Source organism: Bison bison, unplaced genomic scaffold (genome assembly GCF_000754665.1).
Source record: "Bison bison bison isolate TAMUID 2011002044 unplaced genomic scaffold, Bison_UMD1.0 scf7180017864265, whole genome shotgun sequence".
NCBI lineage: Eukaryota > Metazoa > Chordata > Mammalia > Artiodactyla > Bovidae > Bison > Bison bison.
This window is the reverse complement of record NW_011494837.1, coordinates 182,839-191,609: the sequence shown is the minus strand read 5'-3', so window position 1 is coordinate 191,609 and position 8,771 is coordinate 182,839. Positions and strand designations below refer to the sequence as shown.

Below are 8,771 nucleotides of genomic sequence, written 5' to 3'. Positions count from 1 at the left end.
TTCTGATGATCCAGCAGATGTTGGCAATTTGATCTCTGGTTCCTCTGCCTTTTCTAAAACCAGCTTGAACATCTGGAAGTTCACGGTTCACGTATTGCTGAAGCCTGGCTGGAGAATTTTGAACATTACTTTACTAACGTGTGAGATGAGTGCAATTGTGCAGTAGTTTGAACATTCTTTGGCATTGCCTTTCTTTGGGATTGGAATGAAAACTGACCTTTTCCAGTCCTGTGGCCACTGCTGAGTTTTCCAAATGGTGAATGACATTCACCACATGAATGTCAACATTCATCAATACTACCATTAATGTCAACAGTACCAACATTCTTCACTTGGTAGAATGACCCAAATTTCTAAAGAGTCTGGGCCATTAGAACTATTGTGTGGTTTGGCCTCAAAGTTTTTCATTGACCATAATCATGAGAATAACAATGCTAAGAGATACCCTAGAGGGTGTTGTGTATTCCAGACATACTTTTTATTACCTTTTTGTGGAGGAGTCCAGTATCCTCTTGTTACTTGCTATCAATCACCTCACCCAACATAGCAACTCATTTCTTTGTCTCATGATTCAAAGAAATGGAAAGTCAAAGGGCCTGAGTGGTAGTCTACTTTCAGACCAATGGAAGCATTGTTGTCTGTCTTGGTGGAACCAGGCTGTCCCGCTAGAAGTTTTTCCCTTCACCATTGTCTTTCCTGAATGTCACAGAGAGGAGCTGCATGCAGCAGCTCTCCGCTTTCTGATGGTGCCCGCATACCATGCAGAACCATCTGTAGGTCAGGCCCCAGACTTCTTGGCCAACTAATTACAAGGACACAGGCCCCAGCTGGGACACAGAAGCCTTTGCGGCAGGATTGGAGGCCAATAGCATTGGAACCACTTCTTCAAGTAACGTATTTGTGCCTTCAGGGCCTTTCCTGCTTGATCAAGTATATGCTGTTTCTATTTGATGAAGGAATGCTTCTGTGCACACTGAAATTTATGGTTAGTGGGTCAGATAACATCCAATTTGTCAAGGGAAGCTCCAGTATCATAGCAAATTAGTGGTCCATGGTTAAACATTCATTTTTTTACCAAGGTTAACTATCAGGCCTACAGCTGTTTCTCTACAGTAGAGTAGTTTCCACAGAGGATGGCAGTGCTTTGCTCAAAATTCTAAGGGCTTGCATTTCGATCTCCCTCCAGAGGCTGATTAAAGGCTCCAAGGAGCTGTCACTGCTGATTCAGGCTCCACTGGATCTGCTGGATATGGCCTGAGAGGCAGAACAGCGTGCACAACGGCCTACACACGGTACAAACAAAGCCTTCTTTTGCTCCGAGCTCTACTCAAAACTAGCAATTGGTAACTGGCTGGAATAACACACCCAAATAAGGATATTACTGCCTCCACAGTTCACAGAGGCACATTATGCATTGTGCTTCTCTTTTGGTTTCAACAAGGGCCAGATGTAACAACTTACCCTTAACCTTAGAAGGTTTTTTTTTTTTGACAAGCTCTGTATCACTAAAAGTGAAGTCGCTCAGTCGTGTCCGACTCTTTGCAACCCTGTGGACTGTAGCCCACCAGGCTCCTCCATCCATGGGATTCTCCAGGCAAGAATCCTGGAGTGGGTTGTCATTTCCTTCTCCAGGGGATCTTCCTGACCCAGGGATCGAACCCTAGTCTCCCGCATTGCAAGCAGACGCTTTAACCTCTGAGCCTCCAGGGAAGCCACCAGGTGTCTGTATCACTGGACACCTACAAATTTCACTGAAACAGAAAACCCCTGAACTGTCGTTATATTTATTTTCTACCCTTGTCCTGCAAGTGGCTTCCTACTAAATACTACTTCTTACTAAGACTGATAAGCACAATGTTATCCAGGTAACAGACTAAAATGATATAATATTTACAAATCATACATTTTATAAAAGTCTTGTATCCATAATAGATGAAACAGTCCCAATACTCATAATAAAGACAAATAAAATCAACCTAAAATGGGTGAGATATTTGAACAAACACTCCATCAAAAAAAGATATAGAGATGTCAAAGAAAGATGCAAAAAGACGCTATAAAAATTAGTTACTAGGGAAATGCAAATAAAAGTAAAATAAGCTATTATCAAAATGACTAAAATTGAAAAGACCGTCCATACTGGAAGCGGTAATACAGGTATTTGTGCTCAAGGATAGACAACCAAATAAGTTAGGAAGTAATGACCCCAAAATAAAGAAGACAGCATACTGAAGGCAAGTGTTGGTTGTGTTGAAGCTACCACTACACATCACATACCCCACTCTATTCCTCTATGCATTTTTCACATGACTCCTCTCTTCTATGATATTTTTCTCCTCTATTTTGGCTTTCGTCAGCAAAATTCTAAGGAAGCAGATCAATAAGTCTATGATGCTGTTTGCTTCCCCTCATCCAAGTCCGAAGTGGAGATTAAGCATTTTCTTTTGTTACTCAGATGTCACATCAAATTATCAAAAATAAGTAAGTTAACGTTTATCAAATGAATTACACTGACAACTTTCTCTGTTGATGCAAAAAAGGAAAATCTGATCATTGTACAACTATTTAAAAATCCCATAAGAGTTTTCCTTTAAATTGGGATATAGAACAAAGTCTCTGACCTGGTCTTCAAGGTCCTGTGTTACCCACATAAGCTGGCCTCCCTGACCCTATTTGGTTTCTCCTTGTATCCCTCTTTTCAGCTATAATAATTTTGACTTGATTTACAAAATGTCAAATTGTCAGCTGAAAAATGGAAAAAAAAAAGTGAGTAATCTGCATATTTTATTTTTGAGGGTAAAATCTGGATGAGCAAAATAGCTCTAAGAACATAATATAGTCTTTATTTAATTATCTGGTTAACATATTTTGGTGAACTAGAACTACAAACAAATGAACGATAGTTTAAGGATTTAGGTCATAATGTTTTCTGGATAAGAAATCTTTCTGATAATTGTGTTCAAAATGTTTCTTTGATTTAATTACCCGCATTCTCTAAATCACTTACATAGTAATCTCTATTCTTTCACCCACTTCTGACAATAATTTCGTAATATATACCTGTACACACACAGACAGAAAAATGCAGAAAATGTTTCTCCAGTGCTTTTCTCAGATTTATGACTTAATAAGTACCCACATATCAAATTGAGAATTTTTTAATGTTTAGTGATTTGGGATTGAGTGGAAGGATGTTTACTCATAATAAATGTACATTTAACAACTTAAATTGTTAGCACAGGATATTTATATTGCCTTTATTCAGTTCCAGTCTTTGCTCAATTTTATTTCACTACTAAAACCTGTGGAGACGCAAATGCTGTGCATGTAAACCAGAAGGATTTCTAGAGAAAGTCAGCTCTAATCACAATAATAACAAAGTAAAGGCATCTTTTAAAAATGAAAATAACTTTGAGGCAATGCTAGTATATTTATAAACTAAAAGTAAAATTACAATGAAAGTCTCTAATTCATACACAAATTCCATAGGAAAATAAACTCGGAATTTTGAGTAAAAGGAAAAAGAAATGTTTCCCTGTGCTGACAATCTTTGTTGAAACCAGAGTTGATAGATATTTACCCCTCAAACCACTGAGACTTTCCTCTTATCTCATCTTCAGTTCTTCTGTGATACTTCCTTTCTTCATTGCTTGTCTTTCCTACACTTACTGTCTATGCTCCTTAGTCTCTTCCTGTTTTTTGTTGTTCCTTGTTTTCATCCACTCAAATTTCCCATTCCACTTCTCTACCCACTCTCAATTCCCTCTTCTCTCTCTCTTTTCAAAACTTTCATAATATTGCTCTACAAGGAAAAAATGCATTTGCCTGTGGGTGGTAAACAAATGTCAACTGTTGTCCACATCTTAAATACTTTATTCCATTCTCCTCACTGCTGTGTCACTTGCTTCCCATTCCCTTCTTATTATTCTCTGATCTCAACTCTATCCCCAAATGGAGACTGCTCCCACTAAAAATCTCTTAATTCTCACACTCAGTGACTTCTGTTCACTCCTTATCCTCCCAGAGAAGTTGTTTTGCTTTAGACACTCTATTTTGCTTTGTCCTTCTTGAGTATTTTCCTCTCTCTAAGTTCCCAACACTCAGCTTTCCAATTCCCACCTTCTCTGTTCACTCTGCTCAGCATCCTTTTCTTGTCTTTCCTTTTCTCCTCCTTTGTGAGCCAGAGCTCTTGGTTGCAAGATGAAATGAGTTAACTGAATAAAAACTGGCTTAAACACAGAAATGTTAGGGGAATTGGAGAAATCCACTGGAGAAATTGGCAAGATACAAAGAAAGAAGTCAGACAGTCAATAGCCAAAAACATGTCCCAGCTCTAGCTCAATAAGATCACTTGTCATTGCCACTGAACTTGAATTCCACGACTCACTATCGATGGCACTGCTATGTGCACAGGATTCATGTTCTGGTTCCTCAGTTGATTTTGCAATCAAAGCAACCAAAATTCTCTTTGTCCCATGTTTGACCTCTGTCCCCCCTCTCCAAATCCCAAATCCAGGGTAAATGAGTTTTTTTTTTTTTTTCCCCAGCTATACCAAGTCCCCTCCCTCTAGGTACCATGGATGGGAAAGTTAGTTTCCAGAAATTTTGGCTTCTAGAAAGGATGAGAGCTTTAGTCTCCACCAAGACTAATTTGGTAGAAAAGAGAATCAGATGTCATCCATCCAATAAATTATGTATATTCATCTTTAATCTCTTTATATAACTTCTTCAAATTTATTTTCATTCCTTCCATTTTTTACTTTATGCACACTGTTCAACATATCAGCCATAGTAACTGCTTTCATTCACCTCAATGACACCCAAGTCATTATTTCTATTAAACACTTGTAGAATCACACTGCTATGTTTATCTCACTCAGATGTTCAGAAGATGCCCCTTGCAAAAACTAGCTACTGCATCTGAGTCTTCAGTCTCAGTTTTTAATGAACACCTAATCAGTCACCAAGTGACTCTCTTACTAACCACTCCTTCACATTTAATCTGTCACCAAATCTCATTGATTCTATATTCTGATTTATTTTTAATAATTGTATTTACTTATTTATTTTTGGCTGTCCTGGTTCTTTGTTGATGTGTGGGCTTTTCTCTAGTTGCAGAGAGCAGAGGCTGCTCTGTAGTTGCAGCGTGTGGGCTTCTCATTGAGGGGGCTTCAGTAGCTGTGGCTCCTGGCCTCAGTAGCTGTGGTTCCCAGGCTCTAGAACACAGGCCCAACAGTGGTGGGTCATGGGCTTAGTTACTTGGTGGCACATGGTATCTTCCTGGCCCAGAGATTGAACCAAGGTTTTCTGCATTGGCAGGTGGATTCTTTACCGCTGAGCCACCAGGGAAGCTGTGGTTTATTTTGATCTATGTCTCTGTCAGATGTTCAAGCTGGATTTAGAAAAGGCAGAGAAACCAGAGATTAAATTACCAACATCCATTGTATCATCAAAAAAGCAAGAGAGTTTCAGAAAAACATCTACTTCTGCTTTATTGACTATGCCAAAGCCTTTGATTGTGTGGGTCACAACAAACTGTGGAAAATTCTTAAAGACATGGGAATACCAGACCACCTTCCCTGACTCCTGAGAAATATGTATGCAGGTCAAGAAGCAACAGTTAGAACTGGACATGGAACAAAAGACTGGTTCCAAATCAGGAAAGGAGTATGTCAAGGCTGTATATTGTCACCCTGATTATTTAACTTATATGCAGAGTACATCATGAGAAATGCTAAACTGGATGAAGCACAAGCTGGAGTGCTTGTTCAAGATTACTGGGAGAAATATCAATAATCTCAGTATGCAGATGACACCATGCTTATGGCAGAAAGAGAAAAAGAACTAAAGAGCCTCTTGATGAAAGTGCAAGAGGAGAGTGAAAAAGTTGGCTTAAAACTCAACATTCAGGAAACTAAGATCATGGCATCCAGTCCCATCACTCTTGGCAAATAGATGGGGAAACAATGGAAACAGTGACAAAGTTTATTTTTGGGGGGCTCCAAAATCACTGCAGATAGTGATTGCAGCCATGAAATAAAAAGACGCTTGATCCTTGGAAGGAAAGTTATGACCAATCTAGACAGCATATTAAAAAGCAGAGACATTATTTTGCCAAGAAAGGTCTGTCTAGTCAAAGCTATGGTTTTTCCAATAGTCATGCATGGATATGAGAGTTGGACTGTAAAGAAGGCTGAGTGCCAAAGAACTGATGCTTTTGAACTGTGGTGTTGGAGAAGACTCTTGAGAGTCACATGGACAACAAGGAGATCCAACCAGTTCATCCTAAGGGAAATCAGTCCTGAATATTCATTGGAAGGACTTATGCTGAAGCTGAAACTCCAATACTTTGGCCACATGATGTGAAAAATTGACTCATTTGCAAAGACCCTGATGCTGGGAAAGATAGAGGGTGAGAGGAGAAGGGGACGACAGAAGATGAGATGGTTGGATGGCCTCACCAACTCAATGGACATGAGTTTGAGTAAGCTCTGGGAGTTGGTGATGGACAGGGAAGCCTGGCATTCTGCAGTCCACTGGGTTGCAGAGTTGGACACAACTGGGCTACTGAACTGAACTGAAGTGACATCTCTGTCTTCTCCCTCATCACCCCAATCACATCACACATGAAGAAGAACTTCACATACTTTTAATCACCTGGGGAGTACTGAAAAATACATGTTATTTGACCACATTCATGATCTTTTGGATCAATTTCTAAAATAGTATCTCAGACAATATTCTGCATGAAAAATTACCCCAAACAATTTGGACATGTAATCTAATTTGGGAATAACTGGACAAGAGTCATAGCTTACTAAAGAGTATTTATGACACAAGACTCTTCTTCCTACATTCTGTTTTCTGCAACCAAATATTTAATTTCAAAAATAACCATTGATGACACGCCACATCTTAAAAGTTTTCAGTGCTTGCCTAATGATTAATGAATAAAATTGAAGATTATTCTTATGATATTCAATTCACTTGATAACCTAGGCCTTTTCAACATTTTTAAAACCTGCATTTATCTCAAACACACAGAATTTCCATATCTCATTAAATAGTTTCCCCATACATTTGTTCATGTTCAGAATTTCCTTTTTCTAAATAAGTTTATTCCTGTACATATTTTGAACTAAAATAATCACATTTTCCAAATATAACAATTTTCCCCAATACTTTTCTCATATTAAAGTACGAGTAAATAAAATCATATTCAGGCTAGTTTATGGTTTTGTTTAAATTATCCTAACTGTTTTTTTTAATCTTCTGATATATAATCTTCTTTTCACATTTACTGCATTGTTTTTCGAGGCCATCTATTAAGGATATGGAAATGAAAAAAGCAACATTGCTGATGGAATTTTTTCTCACAGGACTTAAGTATCAACTGTGGTGATAAATCCCCTTGTTCTTATTCTTGGTGATATACTTCATCACCATTGTGGGAAATCTTGGTCTGATTGTTCTCTTCTGCAATGACCCTAACCTTTACATTCCCGTCTTAATCCTTGGAAAATTGGCCTTTGTTGATGCCTGGATATCCTCCATAGTGACTCCAAAGATGCTGGTCAACTTCTGTACCAAGAGCAAAATTATCTCTCTCACTGAATGCAAGTTACACATTTTTTCCCCTTGCAATCAGTGTAACCACAGAATGCTTTTTGCTGGCAACAATGGCATATGATTGCTATGTGGCCATAGGTAAACTATTATATTATCCAGTGATTATGACAGATAGACTGTGCATCTGGCTATTAGCTTTGTCATTTTTAGGTGGCCTTTCTCATGCCACACTTCATAACACTTTTTAATTCAAATTAACCTTTTGTAATTCCATCATAGTATAGCACTTTTACTGTGATATTATACCATTGTTTAAGATGTCCTGTACTGACCCTTCCATTAATTTTCTGATAGTATTTATTTTCTCTGGATCAATACATGTATTCACCTTTCTCATGTTCTTGTGTCTTATTTGCTTGTTCTCTTTACAATTTTAAAAAAGAAGTCTGTTGAAGGCGTGAGGAAGACCTTCTCCACCTGTGGCACCCACCTGCTATCTGTCTCTTTATATTATGTGCCTCTTTTCATGTATGTGTGCCGTGGATCTGCACAAGCAGATGATCAGGATATGATGGACTCTCTATTTTACATTGTTATAATTCCTTTGTTAAATCCAATTATCTACAGATTGAGAAATAAGAAAGTCATAGATTCACTGACAAAAATGTTAAAAAGAAAAGAGTAGATATCATACTAATAAATGTTCTTTTTTCATTAAAACAACACAAAATGTTACAGGTTAGATGTTGTGACATGCTGATTAGTGTTCAAAGTTTTCTACATTTATAATTGTCCTATTATTTTAATAACTTAAGATGTTAGTGCCTAATAAATTCTTTAAAGCATTTGTTCATCTTATTCTAAAATATATAAGGTATTTAATCAATTGTTTATGTCATAGAAAAGTAATTAAAGTAGAAAACAAATGGAAATATTTCATGTTTGAATGTTCTTCAATGTGTGACTTTATAAATGCATTAAGTACTAAGCTAGTGGAGTTCCTCTGAATAGTTTATCATGTATTTGATACTCACACAACTGTAGAGCCTCATATCACATGTAACTCCACAAGTAGGCAGGTTTGTGTTTGAATGAACAGAAGTATTCCCAGAATTCTGCCTGCCATCAAAAGGTATTACTTTCTACTTTATCTGACTCATTACAAATCTTTAGTAGGGATGAACTCTCATATCACATAGAGA

The 8,771-nt window shown here is 37.7% G+C and overlaps 1 pseudogene; it reads left to right on the top strand.

The window, feature by feature from the left end:
• Positions 1–7,333: 7,333 nt before the first annotated feature.
• Positions 7,334–8,254, top strand: LOC104994745 (annotated as a pseudogene).
• The last annotated feature ends 517 nt before the right edge of the window (positions 8,255–8,771 follow it).